Source organism: Pelodiscus sinensis, chromosome 1 (assembly GCF_052426305.1).
Source record: "Pelodiscus sinensis isolate ZL-2025 chromosome 1, ASM5242630v1, whole genome shotgun sequence".
Classification (NCBI taxonomy): Eukaryota; Metazoa; Chordata; order Testudines; family Trionychidae; genus Pelodiscus; species Pelodiscus sinensis.
The window spans coordinates 92,219,790-92,241,045 of record NC_143052.1 but is presented as its reverse complement, the minus strand read 5'-3'; the positions used below and the strand labels follow the sequence as shown (position 1 = coordinate 92,241,045).

Sequence of the window (21,256 nt, the reverse complement as noted above, 5' to 3'; positions counted from 1 at the left end):
TGTCATCCAACTGTCTTGTAGTATTTAATAGTGAAATGTGATACTATTTTCTTCTGTTCATAAAGAGAAAAATATTTAATTTGCTTATTTAAAAGAGGTGCATCTCTCCACTGACCTATTGCATTGTGCATGTATTTTATGAAGTGCCAACAGTTATAATTCAATGGTGTATTCCTCATTTTGGCTTCACTGAAAAGCTGTCTATCCAATATGATGCAAATGGTAATGTATGTAACACTATTTTGTGTTGGGAATTTACTTTAAAAGAGCAAATCCATTAAAAATTTGGAAATTCTGAGGAATTATTTTTAAATTGTGTATTTCATTTATACTTCACTATTAGCACTTTATTCCTCTTGTGTTGCTGATACATGAGGCAGTCTACTTTTTCTGTTCATTATTATTGCTTGTTTTGGTACTTCTTTCCAGGTGATGCCAGAATGTTTGATACCCTCAGTCTTTTTTTTCTTTTTCCAGTTCTTCTGTGGCTTTCTGTACTTATTTCCTTCTTTCCATACATCATTATCCTCCTGATAAATCATTGTTTTTCATACCTTACCATATTGCTCTTTTGTAACCCAGACCTCCATTAGATCAAAGCATTTGCAGTTTCCTGGTGTTTATTTCTTGGATTACCTCTTACTATACTTCCTCTGCCTTTCTAAGCCAAGAAGTGAGTGGATACCCTCTGGGGAACTGAACCATAGCCACTTTGGAGATGGTTTGCAATGACTTTGCATTACTGTTCTGAGCCTGTTAATACTCCTTTCTGATTTCAGTTCAAGTTGTGAATAGTTAAATTGGCCAGTGAACATAAGTATGTATAGCCAAAAATGTAGCATAAAACAGTCTTCATAGTAAATTTAAAGAAAAAAGTCCCCTCCTTTTTTTCCTATAAATAACATTTAAATTCTAAATTATGGGCTGTTGCTTGCCATAGGATGTAACTTTACCATTTTCTGAATGTTAGTAGTAACACGCCGTTTAGAAGAATGCATATATATGTGTGTGTACACATGCGTGCACATGCCCATGTATGACCTTGAGGATGTCAAATGGGCTAGACCACAACTGTTTAGAAGCATGGATTTGATTGTCTTTATCTGAGCAGGGTGAGCTGCAAGTCAAATTTACCATTTTAAACAATGTTATCCTTCTTGGAAGAAGGAATCTAAAAATGTTCCTTCATCAAGGCTTGAAAAATCCACACCCGGCATTTAATGGCAGGTTTGCCAGGTGGGTGAGAGAAGTGGATAAAACATCAGTGCTACAGAAATTAAGACATAACTACAGTTCTCTGCAAAGTGGATGTTTGGTAGGGATGTTAAAATGCATATAATTAAGTAACCATGTAACTGCTGAGATTTTCAGTGGTTACACATGGGTGGCAGGTGGTCATGGGGAGCGAAGTTCCCTGTAAGCTGTGTGGCATACAGAGCTTCCTGGCTGGGGAGAGGCATTCCCTCAGCAACTGAAGCTCCCTGTGCTAGACAGTGAGCTTGCCGGTAGAGAAAGGGACATAAAGAGGAGGGAGTAAGTGTGTGGCTGGGATGGGGCCAGAGGGGAGGAGAGTTTGGAGCTAGGGATGTGAAAAACTAGTCGCTCCCCCCCGCATCCACACCTGCTGTCTCTATCAGAAAGGGGCAGCAAAGGTGGGGGAGGGCAGGAACAGGGGGTACTTCGAAGTGGCAGTGCTGCTTGAAGCCTGGGGCCAAATCCTGGGCTCCACAAAGCGCTGCCACTTTGAAACACACATGCAGCCTGGGGCCAGCTGGGGTGTTCCCAGGCTGCACACAGAGTTCCAAAGTGGCAGTGCTGTGTGGAGCCCGGGATCAGTCGTGGGCTCCCCCGCTAACCCCAATATCAGGCTCCTCGCAGTGTTTCACAGCGGCAGTGCCGCATGGAGCCCAGGATCATTTGGAGTCCCCAGCTGATCCTGGGCTCCATGCGGAGCTTTTGCCTTTGAAGTGTAGCAACAGCCCTAGTCAATTAGTCACACTTACTGCATGCTCCAAATAAAGATGTTAAATAAGGGAGAGGAGAGGTTTGATTACAGCACTTGGGTTTGCCAGCACGCTTCTCTAGCTTCCTGGTCTGGGGAAGAGGGAGCAAACTGCATGGGGTGGGTGAGGGAAATGAGGGGCAGTGCTGGTGTTTATGCAGTGAGGTGGGGACATAGGGTATCTTTACTTGCTCCCATCTGGACTGTAGGTAGCAAGAGCCAGACTCTCAGCCCAGCAGCCCTAGTTGGGCTGTGGACATAGGACTCTGTCCTGGGCTGGGGCAGGCTGTATAGGGTTGTGCCAAAATTTCAGGTGGGTTAAAAGCTTTTAGGCTGCTTTTGAATACTAGAACAAAAGGCCTAGCTCATGACATGTGCATGATTACATTTCAAACAAAGTTTACATAGGTGTTAAAGGCTTAAGGTAAAAAAGGAAAGGATTTTTTTAACAAATTTTTTTTTTAGCTTTATAGATATCTGCAAACTCTGAACTTAATGTTTTTTTTAAAAAATCCTGTGTCACTAATTAATACTACTAGGGATGTAAGCAACTAGTTGAGTGACTACTTGACTACTTCCTTCCCACACACACCTCTTTACAGTCTCTGTATCAAAGGCAGCAAGGGGGGGGAAGCAGGAGCTGGAGCTGCGGGGAGACAGCTTAAAAGCCATCTCTCCCCAGCACTGTCTCTGTAGTGCAGGGCCCCAGGGTTAGCACAGCTGTGACTGTTCAGTACTAGTTCATGCCACTCCTGGGAGCTACTGCACGGTAACCTACTTTGAGGTTAGCTCCTGGGGTGGTGTGAGCTGGCACTGAATTGTCCTAGTTCGCACTGCCCCGGGATGCTGTGGCTCTGTACTTCTGAGCTTGGCAGGCTCTAGTGCAGAACCGCAGAGGGAGTGTTCCCTCCCCACTATTGACTAATCAAGTAGTAGACGGAAATTCCATTGACTACTCGATTTGTCAGTTACCCAATATTAATGTCCCTAGTTAATACATGGTCAGTTGTTAAAACTGGAAGAACTTTACCATGAATCCTGTTTAATTTGTTTGGCCTTTCAATTGGAGTTGAATTCTGGACAAGTCCTCTGGGGGCTTTCTACTCTTTGAATTAGTGACACACACAAGGCGAAAGTTTTCAAACCAGAAATTTTATCTGTTTTACAGATCTCTGTTTCATTTGCATAGCATGGATTCTAAATATTCCCCCAGAAAAAGTATATAAGTCTGAGTGAATGCCTTTAACTCTCCTTTCCAGAGTCAGTAAATATTATTTTGCTATTTTCAAGAAGAGCATGACTATTTGTAGTTGACTCATAGATTTGTTTAGTATCTTAAAGCTGTGCATATTTTTTAGACTTTTACTTAATGGCCATGTCTTTTATTTATTTATATGGCTATTTGCAGTCTGCCCCATTTTGGTGTGTTTACTAGCTTGAGTTGTTAGAAAGGACGATACTACATGTACTCTAAGGGTAGTATTAGTTTTCTTTATTTTATTTCATATTAAATAATGGTAATTATCTCTTGTTTTAATATATTGCCTTCCATTCCTGTGGACTGTTTATATAGAAATAAGTTTTCCTGTGGGATGACAGAATGTCATTACATCATCTGCATCGACAGTAGCCAAGCCCTTGTCAGCCTGGCCCTCCCCAGGGGCCAAGTGGAGAGTGGGGGCTGCCGTGCTGCAGCCTTGGCCTGGTCCTCCTTGGGGGAGGAGGGGAGGAGGCTGTCTAACCCCAGGGGTGGAGATGAGCATAGCGAGCAGGGGATGCAGCCTGTTGGTATATATTTGTACCTAGGTTTTTTGTTTGTATTTGGACACGCTACACATCCTCACTATTGATGGTGAACATAAGAAATTTCAACCCACCCAAAAAAAATTCAGCCCACCCAAGGATGGAAAATGTTACAGGAACACTGGTGGGAAGCCAGCTTTTAAGTTGGCTCCCTGTGTGTACCAGCTCCTGTCTGCCTCCCCTGCCTCTGTCAGAGGCAACAGCAGGGGAGGAGACCAGCTGGCTCCCCAGGAATTGTTGCACACGGGGAGCTGTTTTAAAAGCTGGCTCCTTGTATATACCAAGAGCCTGCATGTACCTGTGAATTTTAGCACAACTGGGCCCATCAGTTAACCATGTACATGCTTACACTTTCACATCTCTAGTGTCTGGTAGTGTTTTCTCCACAAGCTGCACATCAGTTCTGTCTTTCCACTGAAATGTATTTCAGAAATATAATTCGTTATAATTTAATGTTTTTTCTTCTAATTTTCTTTGTCTTGACTAAAAGAAAGAGTACAGTGTGTGTGTGTGTGTGTGTATATATATTAAGCGGAAAACTACACTGTGCAAACCCTGAGCTGACATCTTGTAGAGGTGGCAGGGTATAATGAACTTTTTTCACTTTCCTTTCCCCTTTAAAGGCTTTAAAAACAAGGAAATTGGTATTTATACATTACATTTGGTTAAGTTTTCATGTTACTGAGCTGGTTTAATTTACATTTGTTACTAGAGGGCATGGAATAAAATGAAAGGGGAAAAATGTAGCTAAGGAATTATATACAGGCAGTCCCCAGGTTACGTACAAGATAGGGACTGTAGGTTTGTTCTTAAGTTGAATTTGTATGTAAGTCGGAACTGGTACATATTGTAGGGGAAACTCTAGCCAAACATTTCTCCAGAGCTCAGTTTTATTCTCCCACACCTCACTTCCCTCAGTCCTTTATTCTCAAGCTGAGGTATCTGCTGAGAAAAGCCGCTCCACGTCTCCCTGGTCTGCTGGGGGGGGGAGGGGGGGCGCTAGCTTCGCGTCTCCCTAGTCTGCTGGGGGGAAGCAGCTAGTGTGGGGTTGCTTCACCTCGTTTGTAAGTAGGGATCCGATGTAAGTCGGATCCATGTAACCCGGGGACTGCCTGTACAATATCAGGGGGACTATTTGATTAGTATTTAAAAACTGCTCATTTCCACTGGTTTCTCACCCACTTTATTAAAGTTATGAACAAGCAGTGGTCTCTTCCTAAACAAATTCAGTTGGTTACAAATTACAACTCAAAGTTTTATTTTCTCTACAACACTTTCTACTGTATTATTTCAGTACATTGGTAATTATTTTTCAAACTGAATGACCTGACCAGTCTACATTTCTGTTTTGATTACTGTGCCTTGTATAATGTCTGTTGTGTTTGTGGTTGAGATGGCTGTTTTACACAGCCTTTTGTGTGAATAGAATTGAATTACTTTTAAGATACTATTTCCTACTTTTTTCTTGTTAATATAAAAGGGGCTCATACATTTTTAGAAGAAGTTATTACTTCACTTTGTCTGGTACTGGGAGTTCCCCGATTAATGTGACTTCAGAGACCATGGGAAATGACCTCTCCAGAGGGCTGGGAACTAGTGGTGGTTTCTAGACCCATTTTGAGGTGATGGACCATTGCTGAGAGGAAGATGTCCCGTGCTGGGATGGAGATTGGGACCTGAATGCCCTGCGCTTGTGTCCCGAGTAGTGTGGTGCCAGCAAATAGCGATGGCACAGTGAGTGGTGCTGTCCCTGTGGGACTATAATCCTTGACCTTTGGTTTGCATGCAGTGAGCATCTGGCTCTACCTAAGTTAACTGCTGGGGGGTGCACGCATCTAGAGGTCTATGTCCAGACTCCAGCAACGCTTGGCTCAAAGCATTAGACATTGATTTCTACGTCACAGTGTGTGCTAGCCTGTGGAGTGTTCTTCTTTCTTACTGAGTTGAAGACCATGAATGCCGGACACAAGGCAACCAGGAGGGCCAACAGGGGAATTGGCGGCACTGGCATGGAAATAATGAGAGATCTTGGAGTCGTTGTGGATAGTTCTCTGAAAACATTCACTCTATGTGCAGCGGCAGTCAAAAAAGCAAACAGAATGTTAGGAATTATTAAAAAAGGGATCAAGAATAAGACGGATAATATCTTATTGCCTCTATATAAAACCAAGGTATGCCCACATCTAGAATACTGTGTACAGATGTGGTTGTCTCATCTCAAAAAGGATATATTGGCATTGGAAAAGCTTCCAGAAAAGGGCAACAAAAATGATTAGGGGTTTGGAACAGGTCTCATATGAAGAGAGATTATAGAGACTGATTTTTCATCTTAGAAAAGAGGAGACTAAGGGGGTATGATAGAGGTCTATAAAATCATGACTCGTGCAAAAAATGATTAAGGAAAAAATATGTACTTGTTCTTAATATAAGAGCTAGGGGTCACCAAATGAAATTAATAAGTGGCAGGTTTAAAACAAACAAAGAGAAGTTTTTCTTCATGCAGCACACAGTCAGCCTTTGGAATTCCTTGACAGAGGATGTTGTGAAGATCAGGACTTGAACAGACGTAAAAAAACCAAAAAAGCTAGATAAATTAATGGAGGTTGGGTCCATCTATGGCTGTTAGCCAGGGTGAGTGGAGGTGGTGTGCCTGGCCTCTTGTTTGTTGGAGGCTGAGGATGGGTAACGGAAAAGGGATCATGTGGTGATTGCCCGTTCTGTTCACTCGCTCTGGGGCATCTAGCATTGGCCACTCTGGAGGACAGGATGCTGGGCTGGATGGAATGCCTCCAGGGTGAAAGGCACCTGGATGCTTGGGCTAGGCAGTGGAAAGCGAGAAAAACTAATCAGGTCCACTTGTTGTTGGTGCTTTATCCAGCCTGTGGTCTTTATGGTCCTCTTCCCCGGGACCACTGAAGATACTTGGTGCCAGCCAGTTGCTGTCGCTGGGGGAAAGCCCTGCACTGAGGTGCTTACACTCGGTGCCAAGTCCTGATCTTGCAGTAGGGAAGACTCCCATCAGCAGCACCTTTAAATGAATAATTCTGTCCTTTATCATCCTAGGCCAGGAGGATCTGCAAATCCAGCACTTCTCACTGATATGAGACTCTCCAAGACAGTGAAGGCAAACACCGTGCAGGTCGCTAAAGCCAGGGGAGCGGAGTATGCACCATCCCCAGGCTAAGTCCTTGAAGGGGACTAATTACTGTTTACTACTAGAACATGGAGGGAAAGGAAAACTATTTAGAAGTGAAAAGAACGATAACAGTAGAAAAGACTGCAGCTAAAGGCTGGAGTGAACAATTCCAAGCACCGTCACTGGCAGCAAGAAGGAACTCAGGTAGGAAGGGACCAAGGTGGCGCTCTTTATAGCGCAACATGTGCGTGCCATTCTAGGGGGTGCTAGAGTTGGTCTCCTATGGAGTTTACTGTGGGAAAATCTTCTGGCACCAGTACATGTGATGAGCACACCCACCTAAGTTAAATGGATGAGAGCAAGCACTCAAAGATGAATCAAGGGTGGAAGAATGCTGAAATAAACCAGCTCTTGCACCATTCTTGAATTATTGATATTTGCTAATATACTGCTCACTGTGCTTGCCTACATGGAAACAAATGTAGAATTGATGTTCTTACTTCACAAGTTTTAGAATGTATGTTGAACAGGACTTTTTTGAAATTCATGGTTTTTAAAGTAGAAGTTATTATTTGTACTCTAACTAAAGCTTAAGAATAGAAAACACGAAGAAATTATTTTCTTCAGTGTGTACTAAAACACTTTTTAGCACTCCTTAAAATGTGGGTTAAAACTGATTCAATAAAATGTTCTTAGAAAACTTAATATTGCCCACTGGCATTCACAATTCAGCTCCACAAAATTAACACTTGTGCCATAATATTGCTGTAGCTATGCTGAATTTCCACCTGTCTCAAGAAACTTGCCTTTGACTAGTGAAGTCTTTTCTTCTTTAAAAAAAAAAAAAAAAAAATTCCATCCCCCTCCTCAAGCTAAAAAAAAAAATAGGCATTAGCTAGCGAAAGCTTCTCAGTTACAACTTAACTTTTCTGAGGAAAAAAATACCATTGCATATATTCTCTGTATAAACAATAGAAAATCAGTTGGTTACTTCTGGAGTAGGGGTGAGCAATAAATGGCCCATGGGCTGGATGTGGTTCACCAGAGTTAGCCCCTTGTGGGCTACCAGATGCTTTTTTACCTGCATGTTGGCAGATAATCCCATTTGCAGTTTCTACTGATTATGGTTTGCAGTTCCTGACTAGGCCACTGCTTCATGAAATTCCCATTGTCCAGGAACAGCAAACCATGACTAACCGGAGCTGCGAGTGGCTGTGCCTGGAGAAGTGCAGTTGAATAAAGTGCCTGATGGCTGGCCAAGCAATAACTCTGATGAACCATGTCCAGGCTGCTTATTGCCTACCTGTTCTGCAGGATGAAAAACAAATGTATTACTAACAAGCTTCCACTGATGGAGTTCCAGAAAGGTCAAACTTCATGTTCCTGTTGTTAGGGCATATATGGGAAGAGGGGTAGGCATTCCTTCATGAAGGCAAATTTGGTTTTTATTACTGTTTTGAGGTCTGTCCTCTGTTTCTCTTAGAATGTCTGTCTGATCACAAATGATCAGGTCATCTTCCATCTTATACTGAAATCGTAAATTATAACCTGAGAGAGCAAACACTGAGAGGTTTTGAATCTTCTTCCCTTCTTACAAGTAGGGCCAGTTTGGCTATAATTTCACAAGCAGACAATTACCAGCTTACTGTCATTCAGAAGAGCTGATCCCTTCATCCCTGAGTTGTGCCTTGCGTGCATGCTGTGTTTCTGTTTTCTGCACATTCAGCCAATTCCTTTAAAATTCCATCTAATCCCAATTCTGTTAGCCCGTGTAAAGTTTCAGCCTGGTTCTGACTTTACAGTTACAGTATGACATAATGAAGAAAAGGTAGTCAGTGTCTCGAAGAGCAATGTAGCAACACATTTCCGGATGACACTAAGCTAGGGGGAGAGGTAGATACGCTTGAGGGCAGAGAGAGGGTCCAGAGTGACTTAGACAAATTGGAGGATTGAGCCACAAAAAATCTGATGAGGTTCAACAAGGACAAGTGTAGAGTCCTGCACTTGGGACGGAAGAATCCCAAGCATAGTTACAAGCTGGGGACCAACCAGTTAAGTAGTAGTTCTGCAGAAAAGGACCTGGGGGTTACAGTGGATGAGAAGCTGGATATGAGTCAACAGTGTGCCCTTGTAGCCAAGAAGGCCAATGGCATATTAGGTTGCATTAAGAGGAGCATTGCCAGCAGAACCAGAGATGTCATTATTCCCTTTTATTCGGCTTTGGTGAGGCCACATCTGGAGTATTGTGTCCAATTCTGGGCCCCCCACTACAAAAAGGATGTGGATGCATTGGAGAGGGACCAGAAGAGGGCAACCAAAATAATTAGGGGGCTAGAGCATATGACTTATGAGGAGAGGCTGAGGGAGTTGGATCTGTTTAGTCTGCAGAAGCGAAGAGTGAGGGGGGATTTGATAGCAGCCTTCAACTTCCTGAAAGGAGGTTCCAAAGAGGATGGAGAGAGGCTGTTCTCAGTAGTGACAGATGACAGAACAAGGAGCAGTGGTCTGAAGTTGTTGTGGGAGAGGTCCAGGTTGGATATTAGGAAAAACTATTTCACTAGGAGGGTAGTGAAACACTGGAATGGGTTACCTAGGGAAGTAGTGGAGTCTCCATCCCTTGAGGTGTTTAAGTGTCGGCTTGACAAAGCCCTGGCCTGATTGATTTAGTTGGGATTGGTCCTGCCTAGAGCAGGGGACTGGACTTGATTACCTTCTGAGGTCTCTTCCAGCTCTATGGTTCTATGATTCTAACACCTATTCTGAGACTGAAATAGAACATTCTTCTTCAAGTGTTGTCCCTGTGTGTACTCCACTTGAGGTGTTGGAGCCTCCTTGTGCCGGTGATCTGAGATTTTGGATATCCGTGCTTGGCTGCTTCATGTATGCACAGGATCTGTTTCAGTACTGTTGGCACCCACAATATAGCGCATGTGTAAGGCAGTGCTTCAGTTCCATCTCTGCTGTCCTAGGCAGCAGAAAGAGGCTCTAAGTAGTACTGACTCCTGCTTAGAACAAACAAAAAGTTGTTACTCTCCTCACTTTCATTCCTAATTTCCAAGTTCTTAAAACTAATAATAATAATAATAATCCCCCCCCCCCAAAATCCCTTGGAGTAGAGCTTCATTCCTACAATAGGCACCATGCTGAGGTCTCTCTGCTTCAAAAAATGCAACTTATGTCCATTGGCATGGGGAAGCACACATTCCCCAGAAATGCCTACATTGCAACAATATTAAGGCCAGGGTGAAACAGGACATAGAACTCCAACTGAAGGGGATTCTTCTGGAGAAATTCTTACAGCCCTCTGAAGAGCCTTCTCCTATAGGGTCTCTCAAAGCCACCAGGAAAGACAAGGCTCAAGTTTCCAGTAACTCCCAAGAAGTGAGCATCATCTCCTCCTACCTTGGACTCTCAAAAGAGGAAAGCTCCTATGGTGAGATCACTGCCCTCAGAGCTAAGCTCCTCGAGAGTCACTATCACTGAGACATCAGGCACATTCAGCACTGCCACAGTATGGACATCCGTGGACTCCAAATTGGAGCAGAGTGCTTCCATGGTGACACTGACATGGTCGGAGATGCTGCCTCCACTGGCACCAATGCAGACTGTGGCACCAACAGGCAGATTCCATGCAGCAATGACCTGGGCTTCTAAATTGGCATACAAACATGCGCTCAGCAACAGCTGGCACTGAAACAATTCCTTCACCACAAGGATGTTGAGGTTGCATCAGAATCACAATTACCTAGCCGAAGGTCTGACCAGGCTTCTTTATCTCCTACTCTCTCTTCCATATACAGCAAAGTGGAACTAAGCAGGCACAATAGCTGACTCTCCTCCTAACACACCTCTACGACAAAAAGGAGACGTTGGGAGCCTACAAATCCTAAGGCCACTCATGAGAACCTGGTGTAACCATGGTATGGGCAGCTATGGCCTTGCCCACCATTAATATATTCCATGCACTGGCCACCTTAGGACCTTACAGCTAACTATAGACACCACGATGTTGCCCCATCTACTCCAATGCACAGGGCTCGACAATCTTTGTAATCTACTTGCCTGTGGCGAGTAGATTACAACTCGGAAGAGCCGGGTTCCGGTAATCTGAGCATGTGCAGAACGATCTGTGCATGCACAGAACGCTGGACAGCCCGGCTGGCGAGCGGAGCTAGCCGCGGCTCGGCGAGCCCTGCCAATGCATCATGTGTTTTCCCATTGGATTCATATGATGCAGTGTTGGACATCTTGGACAACAAAATTGCTGGATGATGAGGATCACACTTCTACTGACAATGAGAGCAACATTCCCAATTAATAATTCCTCCTCCTCCTCAACAGACAGAGCAGTCATACTCCTCATACCTACACCTGCTGATGACCTCAAACAGTTCCAAAAACCATTCAGTAGAGTGGCTTCTACCCAAGACACAACACTATTGGAAATGCAAGAGAAACAATGTAAGTTACTGGAAATCCTGCAACTACCAAAATCACCTACCCTATTGACAGAGATCGTGGAATCCATGGAAACCATTTACCAAACACCTGCCTCCACTATCCCCACCAACAAACATGCAGACAGAAAATACTTTGTCCTGGCCAAAGGCATGGATTTCTTATTTTACTATCTATAACTGAATTTGCTTGTTGTTGTTGCCATCCACCATCAAGTGAAACAAACCACAGGTTAGATCCACACTGAAGGTCAAGGAACATAAATATCTAAATCTCTTTGGAAGGAAAATACATTCATCCGCCACCCTCCAGTTCTATGTCACTAATTATTTGACACTCCTGACCAACTACAAACTATCCCTGTCATGCCAAACTACAGGAGCTCCTTCATGACTTGCCAGAACACAAACACCCTCAATTGCAATCTGTCATTAAAGAGGGCCGAAGATAGCCCAAACATCCCTACATGCGACTATGGATGTCACTAATGCAGGGACCTGAACTACCACCCTGGCTGTTGTGTTGCTCAGGGCCTCCTAATTACAAGCCTCAAAATCCGTAAGGAGCTTCAGCTAAAGGTCAAAAGACCTTCAGTTCAACAGGTGCAGTTATTCTCCTCCAAAACTTTATCTAGTCCCCCATATCATGAAGGACTCTCATGCCATGATCTGTACCTTCAGCATCTACACCTCACCCAAAAAGAGAGAGCATTATACATCATGCCAGAGGCCTTGTGACGCTTCCTTCTGCTGCCAAAATCAATCGCAATTTGGTCATAAATCAAAACAGTGCTCCTAGAGATGCTGGGCGCACCACACACCCAATATGGGGCTATGCAGACCTCCACATCCAAGCCCCAGTTTTGTTGATTTGGTTGAGGGTCTGAATGAGCTCTCCTCAGAACCAGCAGTAACAAAGTTTCCTGCTTCTCTGTTTGTCTATCATTTATACCCATTCTATCAGGTTTGGGCTGGTATAGCATCAGATCAGTGGGTACTGGAGATTGTACTATCAGGGTTTGCTATCCCCTATCTATACCAAGGTCGCGGTGTCGACTCACTGCCACAGCATCTCCTTCTGGTCACACTAAGAATGAGCTCTGATCATTTAGTGTGCTGCCTTCTGGCCAGTGTATCTCTTGTTGTCACTTCTCTTTCTCTACTAGCTGTCACTCCCTGAACAACGGTGTACTCTTCAGGACAATGCCCTTTTTCCAGATCAACACATAGAAATAGACTCTGGAAGCCACACAAATTCTAGTGTTCTTAGGACTCTACACAGGCCAAGGCAATATTGCAATATTGCCTCAACACTGATTCACAAGTCTGATGTCATTCATAGCCATGGTTTCTCTCAGCCCCAATGCCACTGTGAAGCCTCCAAATTTTAGGCTACGTGGCCACCGTGGTCTGCATAATAAAATATGCAAGGCTATACATGTGCGCTGTCTCGGATCACCACAGTGTATACCTCTGCCCACCACAAAGGTACTTATCTCCTATGCTTGTGGAAACAACTCCAAAACTTACTGGTGGGCATCACTTTTTGACAAGACCTCTCTGTTGTTTATCACCATAGATACATCCATCATAGACTGTTGTGTTCACCAAGACTGCCACACCCTTCAGAGCAAGTGCTCCCTACCTGAATTATATCTACATAGCAATCTTCTGGAACTCTGGCAGTATACAATGTTTGCTATCACTTTTTACCCCTAATACAAAACAAGACCATGTACATTCTCACCAACAACATATGTATGTTTTACATCGATTGGCAAGAAGGAGCCTGATCTCTCTCACTGTGCACTGAAACACACTAATTCCATAAATAGAGTATCTGCAACATGACCCTAACTACATCCTACCTACCAGGCTGCCAAAATACCATGGTGGACCACCTCAGTCACCATTTCTCATCAAGAATGGAAGATAAACTCCACTGTCCTTAGGGTAAATAGTCTGCAGATGTGCTTACTTGGAGATCATCCTCTTTGGAACACTGAAGAACCATAAATGCCCATGCTTCTGCTCCATTGTGGGTTTTGAACCAGGCTAACTGGCGGTCAGCTCCCTCATCATGTGGAACATATTGCTCTTGTATGCCTTCCCACCCATACCACTAATCCCACACTTCATAAACAAGAACATAAATATTCTCGTTGTCCAGACATGGCCCAGACAGACCTTCCTCATCTTGCAGTATGTGAGTCTCACCTACTGCCCCTATGACTAGGTCTACTTTTGTAGCATCAAGACCGCATGTTGTACCTGAACCTCAAGGCTGTCTGACTCAAAGTTTTTGTGTCCTCCATGTTTCCAACATGGAGATGAAACTTCCTTAGAGTAAAACACCTATTACTAAATAGCTGTTGTCCAACAACCAGGAATATGAACCTGCACAAGTGGAAAAGAGTCTCTTTATGTTGCCAACAAAAACAACTGTCTCCTACCAGGGCACCCCTACCTACGATGCTACATTACACTTTTGTCCTTAAAGGATTAGGAGTAGCCATGCGTTTATTTATAGACCTCCTTGTGGCCATCAGAACCTTTCATGAGGAGGGGTGCTGCGGGGAGCCAGCTTAAAAGCTGGTTCCTTCCAGCTTCGTGGGAGGGGGCAGGAGCGCAGCGATGACATTCCACCTTTGAAATGTACAAGAGTCCTTGCTAAACTCTACATTTCAAAGCAGAAGCTCCTCATGGAGCTGGGGGCCAGCAGGCTCTTGCTACATTTCAAAGTGGAGGCGCCCTTATAGACTAATCAAATAGTTGATGGAAATTCCATCGACTATTTGATTAGTTGATTAATCTAATTTTAACATCCCTAGTAACAGGTCAGAAAATTGCATTGCTCGTGGGTGTGGATTTTGGGTGTGTAATGTACTCATACTAATATATGTTTATAGTATAGACCTGGTCTAGACTTTCCTCTGTAGTATGTGTGGAAGGGAAAAGTAAGCCACTAACTTGTGTTTTATTACAAAAGCTTTGGGCTCCCAGTGATTGTTCTCACAATGAGTTCTGATAAGAATTTCTAGTTCTCTGAGGTGGTTGAGGCCCATCACTTTTACTTTCAACATTTGATGATCTCAGCTGTTTTAAAGGAGGTGGTGTAGCTGTAGTGCAGCAGATTGCAAGTTCCTGGCACAGGGAACTGGGCTCAGCCTTGCAGGGAGGAGCCACCACTGAAGATTGACTGCAGGGCAGGCTTGCTCCAAAGCCCTTACCTTTCCCCATGCCACAAAAGTGGGACCTGAACCTCTTTTCTGGATAAAATAAAATAATGTGAATTTCCTGAAAAAATATAAAACAAACAAAACCAAACCCCTGGAGCTCTGTGCATGTACCTAGGAAGTCTAGATTCAGGACAGATGCTTGAATGATACTGCCAGCTGGATATATCGGCATTATCTCATTGTCATTCTGCATGAAATCGAAGACTGGCAGAGTAGAAAGACAAGCCACTCTTTTGTTTTCAGTTTCTTTAATTTTTGATGAGGTGGTTAGTTGCCAGTTGGGGAATGTTGATGTCACCCTTGTCTAGTCTACAGGTAGGCAATAAGTTGCATGCAGGCTGGATGCAGTTCACCAGGCTGTCAGTGCTTTATATACATCTGCGAGTATAGCTGCTTGCACCTCCTATTGGCCATGGATTGCTGTTCCCCTACTTCCTGCAGCTCCCATTGGCAGGGAATGGCAATCTGCCTCCAACAGAGCTGCAAGTGACTGTATTTGCAGATGTACGTGTAAATAAAGCACTGGCAGCCCACCGTGGGCTAACTGGTGAATTGCCTCTGGCTTATTGCCCAAGCTGGCCTATGCCCTTTCTAGAAAATGCTATGCATTAAATATGGTTTCAAAGTGTGTCTTTCAGTTGTACAGTGTCCCTGTTTAACAGTAATTTATGCCTTCATGATCCCCTCTCAATTCTGTTGTTGTACCTTAGTTATGGTTTACAGCAGGGCTTCTCCACAGCTTGTTCAGAATGCAGCAATTTTTTTCACAGGTTGGGGCAATTCTGCATATCTTCTTTTTCTGTTTATGTTGACTGCCTAAAAGGTGGTACCTTGGATTTAAGCGAAAACTGTTTTAGTTTTTGGGCTGGTGTGTTGATCAGACTTAAATGTACTTCCTCTACAAATTTGACTCGATGATTATCTATAATTCTGCTTCATTCACCTTGGAGTGACTCGTCATTATGGCTTAGTGTGGCTGAGAGTTGTGCATTTGCTCTTTTGGGCCCATCTGACCCCTCAAACTTGGTTTAATTTTAATTATGGCATTTTTTTTATAATGATGCGTAGTGCTTTATTATTAAATGACTTTTGCAGTAATTTATAATAAAGGGGAAAGGACCTTTTTAGGAAAAATATTTATGCTTACAGAAAGATACACAAGTATTTTAAAGTATTTGCATTTTTCAGGCTGTCATTATGTTGAGTTGGGGAGGGGGAAGTAATTATTTTAGGCAGTGTGTGGAGCCTTTGTGATTAGAAACATATTTTCAAGTCTCCAGTACTCAAAAACTGTAATATTTTAAAAATATTTCTTCTGAAAAATAGGCTTATCCATGCACAATTGCAGCTTCATTTTGCTATGAGCATGAGTCTTCAAAGGAAAACTGCTACCACTTTGCTCGGCCTATTAGTCTGAAAGTTCACAGGGAAATAAGCACTTGTCACTATGAATAAATTGTTGTGTCTAAAACCAGTAATTACTGTGGGCACTTCTGAGCCGTATGTAGGATGTGGCCTTCTTGCTACCACTAAGGGTGTAAAAACTGCCCAGAATAGTTAACCGGTTAAACTATCTGTTTAACTGGTTAACCACCAGCTCTGGTTGGCACGGGGGCTGCTCTAGCCTCATGGACTAGGGGTTGCTCCAACCCCGGTGTGGGTTGGGTCCTTCAGTTAGCCTGTAAGGATACTGGTAAGCAGTGCTTTTTTTTTTTTTTGTATTAAAAAATTTGTGCCGGTACTCCAGGGGAAAAGTTGTTGAGCTCTGACTGGAGGTGCCGGTACTTCGTACCGGGCAGTACTATCACAAAAAAAGCACTGCTGGTAAGGCACATGCTTACCAGTTAACCTTTAACATCCCTATCTACTAAGTGATGTATCTTGTGTCACTGAGAATGCCCAATGGAGTGTGTTGTTACCCAGGTTCCAGGCTATGGTTTAATAGACAACAGAATATATTTAAATTTTAGATCATTATTCAGCCTATTAATATTTAATGAATCTTTTCTAGATTTTGTTATTTTAACGAGAAGAAAAATTTGAATTTGAGGTGTTAAAACCATAAGTAAAGGGCTTTGAAAGATTGTCTTTTGGATGCCTTTTTTATAGTTTGTCCACAAATGACATCTTTTACAAAATATCTGCCTCCAGCACATGGCTCAGAAAAGCCAATTATAATTAAAATCTTGAATAAACTATTACATGGATTTTTGATTTTTTTTTAATTACAATTAACATTTCTTTGCCTAGTTCTAGAGGCAGCCATCTTTCTGAAAAACTCATTTATAACACTGACAGTCGGATTGTGTGTACATTTGGAGAAGAAAGAACGATGTTCTGGTTCTAGAAGTAAAAAGTTTCCAGCATATCAATGGATTGCCTTCTGTAACTGAAATGCTGAAAATGCACGTCTAGTCTGAAAAGTGACTCTTTAAATACGACAATATGGTGTTCAGTGTTTGTATCTGTTTTTCCATATCGATTCTATTCAGTTTACAAGTAAAAAGATATTTTTCTGACTGGCACACCTGAAAACTCAACATGGGCCTTCTTTCATTTCTTCTTTCCTTCACAAATCTCATAGATAACTAGGGGGCTGTGCTCCCTGCTTGCTGCACTCACCACCTCCCCTCTTTCTGGGGGTAGGGTCTTGGCAGAAGGGGAAAGGGGACTTATACGGTGGTCGGGCTCAGATGGGGAAGGGATGCGGGGCAGCCTAGGGGGTGATCTTGGATGGCAGAGGGGACATGGGATGACTTGGGGGAGGGGGGCGAGGTCGGAATTGGATGGTGAAGGGGACTTCGAGTGGCCCCCGTGGGCTGGTGGTAGGCAGTCAGGCTCTGATGGTAGAGGGGACCCAGCCCCAAGCAGCTCCTCCCTGGCAGTGCTGGCCACAGCATACTGCAGAGCGTGGAGGCAGGTGGCGGCATGAGGATGCAGATGACATGATGACATCACTGTCATTCCTCAGGAAAATTATTTTATATGCACAGGGGGAGAGAGAGAAAAGTTTGGTAGTTCAGATTAGGCTCTTGGTGATGCCTTAAATGGGATTTTATATCACTAGTTGAAGTGATTAACCAGTTAAATGTAGTGGTTAACCGATTAAAAGGGGGCCCAGCTGGAGCAGTGACCACTGTGGCCAAGGTGGAGCTCCCCCCATTCTGCAGGTAGGAGGGGATGCTCCAGCCTGGGGTGAGAGTCAGTTGCTGCCAACCCCACATGGGGGGTCCAGACCATGGGCAGCAGACCATGGGTGGGGCTGGCTTCCTGGTATCAGTTAACCGTAATCCAGTCCACATCATGCATTAAGAGTAATCCTTGCTGTGTAACTGGTTGTGTGTTCACATCCCTACCTCCAACAGGAGTGCATAGTTTGATTAATAGAAAGTAATAGAATCTACTTCATTTCCTCCTAGCTATGAGGGCCTGCAAAGCTACTAGGTGTTAAAACAGAACTAAAATCTCCAGCTATGATTTCATATATACACAGAGAGCAGTTCTGCTGAGTGGTAAATACATTTTGGTTACTTTTTAGAGCTGTACTGCTCTGAGTGTTCTGGGCTAGTGACAAATTTTTTGAATTTTAGAAGTCATTGATAAGTTTATGCACACTCACTGTAATTTTGTATCAGTTTGGCAGGGGAAATGAGGGAGTGTGGAAGGCATAAATTCTCTGAAGACTTGACTGATGGTGGGTGAATGTTTTGTTGGTCTGTAGCTTTTTGGAAAATAAGCTTGTATTTTGGTCTCACTGTTGTTCATTTTAGATGCAGGTATCAAGCTCATTTTAGATGCAGGTATCAAGTTCTGCCAGGATAAGGATTTATCAACTGATGAGTTACTAATTTAATTAACCTGAAAATGGAGCATTAATTGAACATGTTAAGAGATGCATCACTTTGACCTTGGAGACCCAGATTCATATTTGGAACATGTCTGAACCAATTATTGTTTGCTAACATCACAATACTACCAGTTAATGTAAAGGAGGCCCCCAACTTGCAACGCGATTGGTTCCGGGGGAAGCGTTGCAAGTCGGTGGTGTTGTAATTCGAACCCTCACTTGCTATAGGCGCCATGTGCCATTGTAAATGTGGGCCGAGGACATAAGTCGGAGAGTTTTGGGCCCTTCCACACTTACAAGCATTTTTGTAAGTGCAGGGGGTCTGAACTCAGGTGATTGCAAGTTGTGTTACAGTTTCCATAGTTTCTGTCAGAAAGCACTGACAAAAGCAAGATGTGTAATGTCAAGTTGCTGATATTTGACAGCCCTTTAAAAGTGTGTATTGTTAATAAAGATTAGTACTGTGTACATCAAATTATTTGAGTATTGGCTTAGTGTTCACCAGTTTCAGAAGCAATGGACTTGCAATTAGGACACAGTCGGTTTCTTGCTTTTCCATACTGCTGACTTATCCTATGACCTTGAACAGGTCATTTATTCTATGCTTGGGTTTACTCAGCTACAGAATTAAGTTTTTAATACTTAATTACCTCACAGGGGTGTTGCACTGTTTGTAAAGTTTTTTTTGGCATCCTGTGATGAAAGAAACTATGTAAGTGTTAAGGTAGTTATGTTTTATTAGAGCAAAAGACAGGAGGAGTCAGAAGAATACTGGGTTCTAATTCAGACTGAAAAATTGACTCACTATGTAACCTTGGGCAGGTCATTTAGTCATATAGCAAACCTCTCTTTACAGTATATTTCTCCTGGGAAAGATCAGATCAGATGTAGCATGTGGTAATAAATGATTTAGTTTTTACTCAGATGGAAAACTGCAAAAAATCCTAAGATTTTTTTCAATAAACGATATGCATTCTTGTGCATCTAAGATGAGCATTCTTGCAGAAATTAAATAGCCTCCACGTGCAGCGCCCCACCCCCCAACCATCCTCACAGATCCCATTGGCCAGAAACTGGCCAATACAACCTGTAGGGGAGGTATTTGATGAGGGCATGGGCAGTACACAAAGACCTGCTGCCCTCCTCCCTCCAAGGGATGCACAGAGATATGCTTACTCCAGTAGCTGGCAACTTTGAGCAATGCTTAGGGGTGTGGCAAGCAGAGGACATCTATTAAATCATTTTTCAGGAAATTCTAAAAACGTGCGCTGTATTGAAATATTTATATGCATAGTTTGGGTCTACTCTGAATTTTGTGTTTAATGAAACTTGAAAAGAGAGAAAATTTTGTACATATACCCCAACATTATTATAAAAACAACTTGAGTGCAAAACATGAATAGTTAGAAGCTTTAATGCCGGGGTGGGCAATAATTTTCACAGGAGATCTTTTCCAAGAATTTGGTAAGTGGTTATGGGCTGCACTTTTCTCCTATATTAATGGAGGGAGTCTGTGGTCTGTGACAGATCTGGGTGCACTAGGGACCTCTGGGCTTGGAATTGGGGTACAGGAGGGGGTGAAGAGTCTGGGAGGTAGTGTGGGTGTGAGTTCTAACTTGGGGCAGAGGGTTAGGGTTGCAGGGTCTAGGAGGAGATTTGGATGCAGATGGTGGTGCCAGGTGCAGGCTCTGGCCAGCAGGTATTTATCCTAGCTGCCCAGTGAGAAATTTTTTTTGGTATTGTAAAGGTCTTAGGAATCTTTTGGCTACTTATGTGGTTAGCTTCTAAAATGACAGTACTTTAAAAACTTAATGACATTTAATTTCTCCTGAAAATGGTAGTAATTGTGACTTGTTAAGGCATTAATAATCTAAAATAGACAATAATCAACTGTCCTCTTTATGCACAATGAGTAGCCCTATGGCACCTTAGAGACTGAAGGTGCATCTACATAGCATCCTAAACTCAAAATAAGATATGCAATTTGCACCATGCAAATTGGCATATCTTGAATTTATTTAGAAATAACTTATTTTGAAATTTGGTGCATATACACAGTGCCAGATTTTGATATAACACACTATTTTGAGCCATCCGTTATCCCTTGTGCAATAAGGTTTACCGTGATGGCTAAATAGCAGTCCAATTATTTCAAAAAATGTTTCAAAATAACAGGCGGCTTGTGTAGATGCGGGGTAGCTATTTTGGGATACCGGAGGTATCCCAAAATAGCCATGCAGTGTAGATGTACCCTAACAAATATATAGGATCTTGAGCTTTTGTGGGTAAAACTCGCTTCATGAGATGAGTTGGTGTGGAAATAACAGAATCCAAGGTAGAGATAACAGCATAATAGTTACCACTCAATTGCTAGTTCCTAGCAACTTGACCCTCCCTTGTTATCTGTGGTGATTAGGGATGTAAATATCATGTAAAGAATTTTAAATGATTAGAAATATTTTGTTTAAATGGTTAATTGATTAAAGGGAGAGGGGCTGAGATTGTGTTCTGCCAGCTGCTCTGGGTAGCTGGAGCTGGGGTTAACGATTAAGGCATCTTAACCAGAAAGACTAATGCTTACTGGTTAGCTGGCTAACACTTTACATCTCTAGAAGTGGTGTACCTGTCCATGTGGGTGTTCTTCCAACCCCAACTCCCTCATTTCTTCCTGGACCCAAAGATTCTGAGCTTTTTTTTTTAATGACTTCTTGTTTCAGGCTACTCTAGTGTTTTGTCATGTTGTCTCATTGCAGAATGCTAATAGGTCATGAT

General features: G+C 43.0%; 1 protein-coding gene across 11 annotated transcripts in view; it reads left to right on the top strand.

Annotated features, from left to right (window-relative positions):
* The window catches only part of TNRC6B (trinucleotide repeat containing adaptor 6B), a 260,830-nt gene that overhangs the window by 109,184 nt on the left and 130,390 nt on the right, over nt 1-21,256 (top strand). For 3 of the 11 annotated variants that reach the window (XM_075912916.2, XM_075913070.2, XM_006123940.5), the window contains exon 2: nt 6,869-7,145. The exons of the other annotated variants lie outside the window; for them this stretch is intronic. The gene's annotated coding sequence lies outside the window, so the exon portion shown is untranslated. The remainder of the gene's footprint in view (nt 1-6,868; nt 7,146-21,256) is intronic. 11 annotated transcript variants of the gene reach the window in all.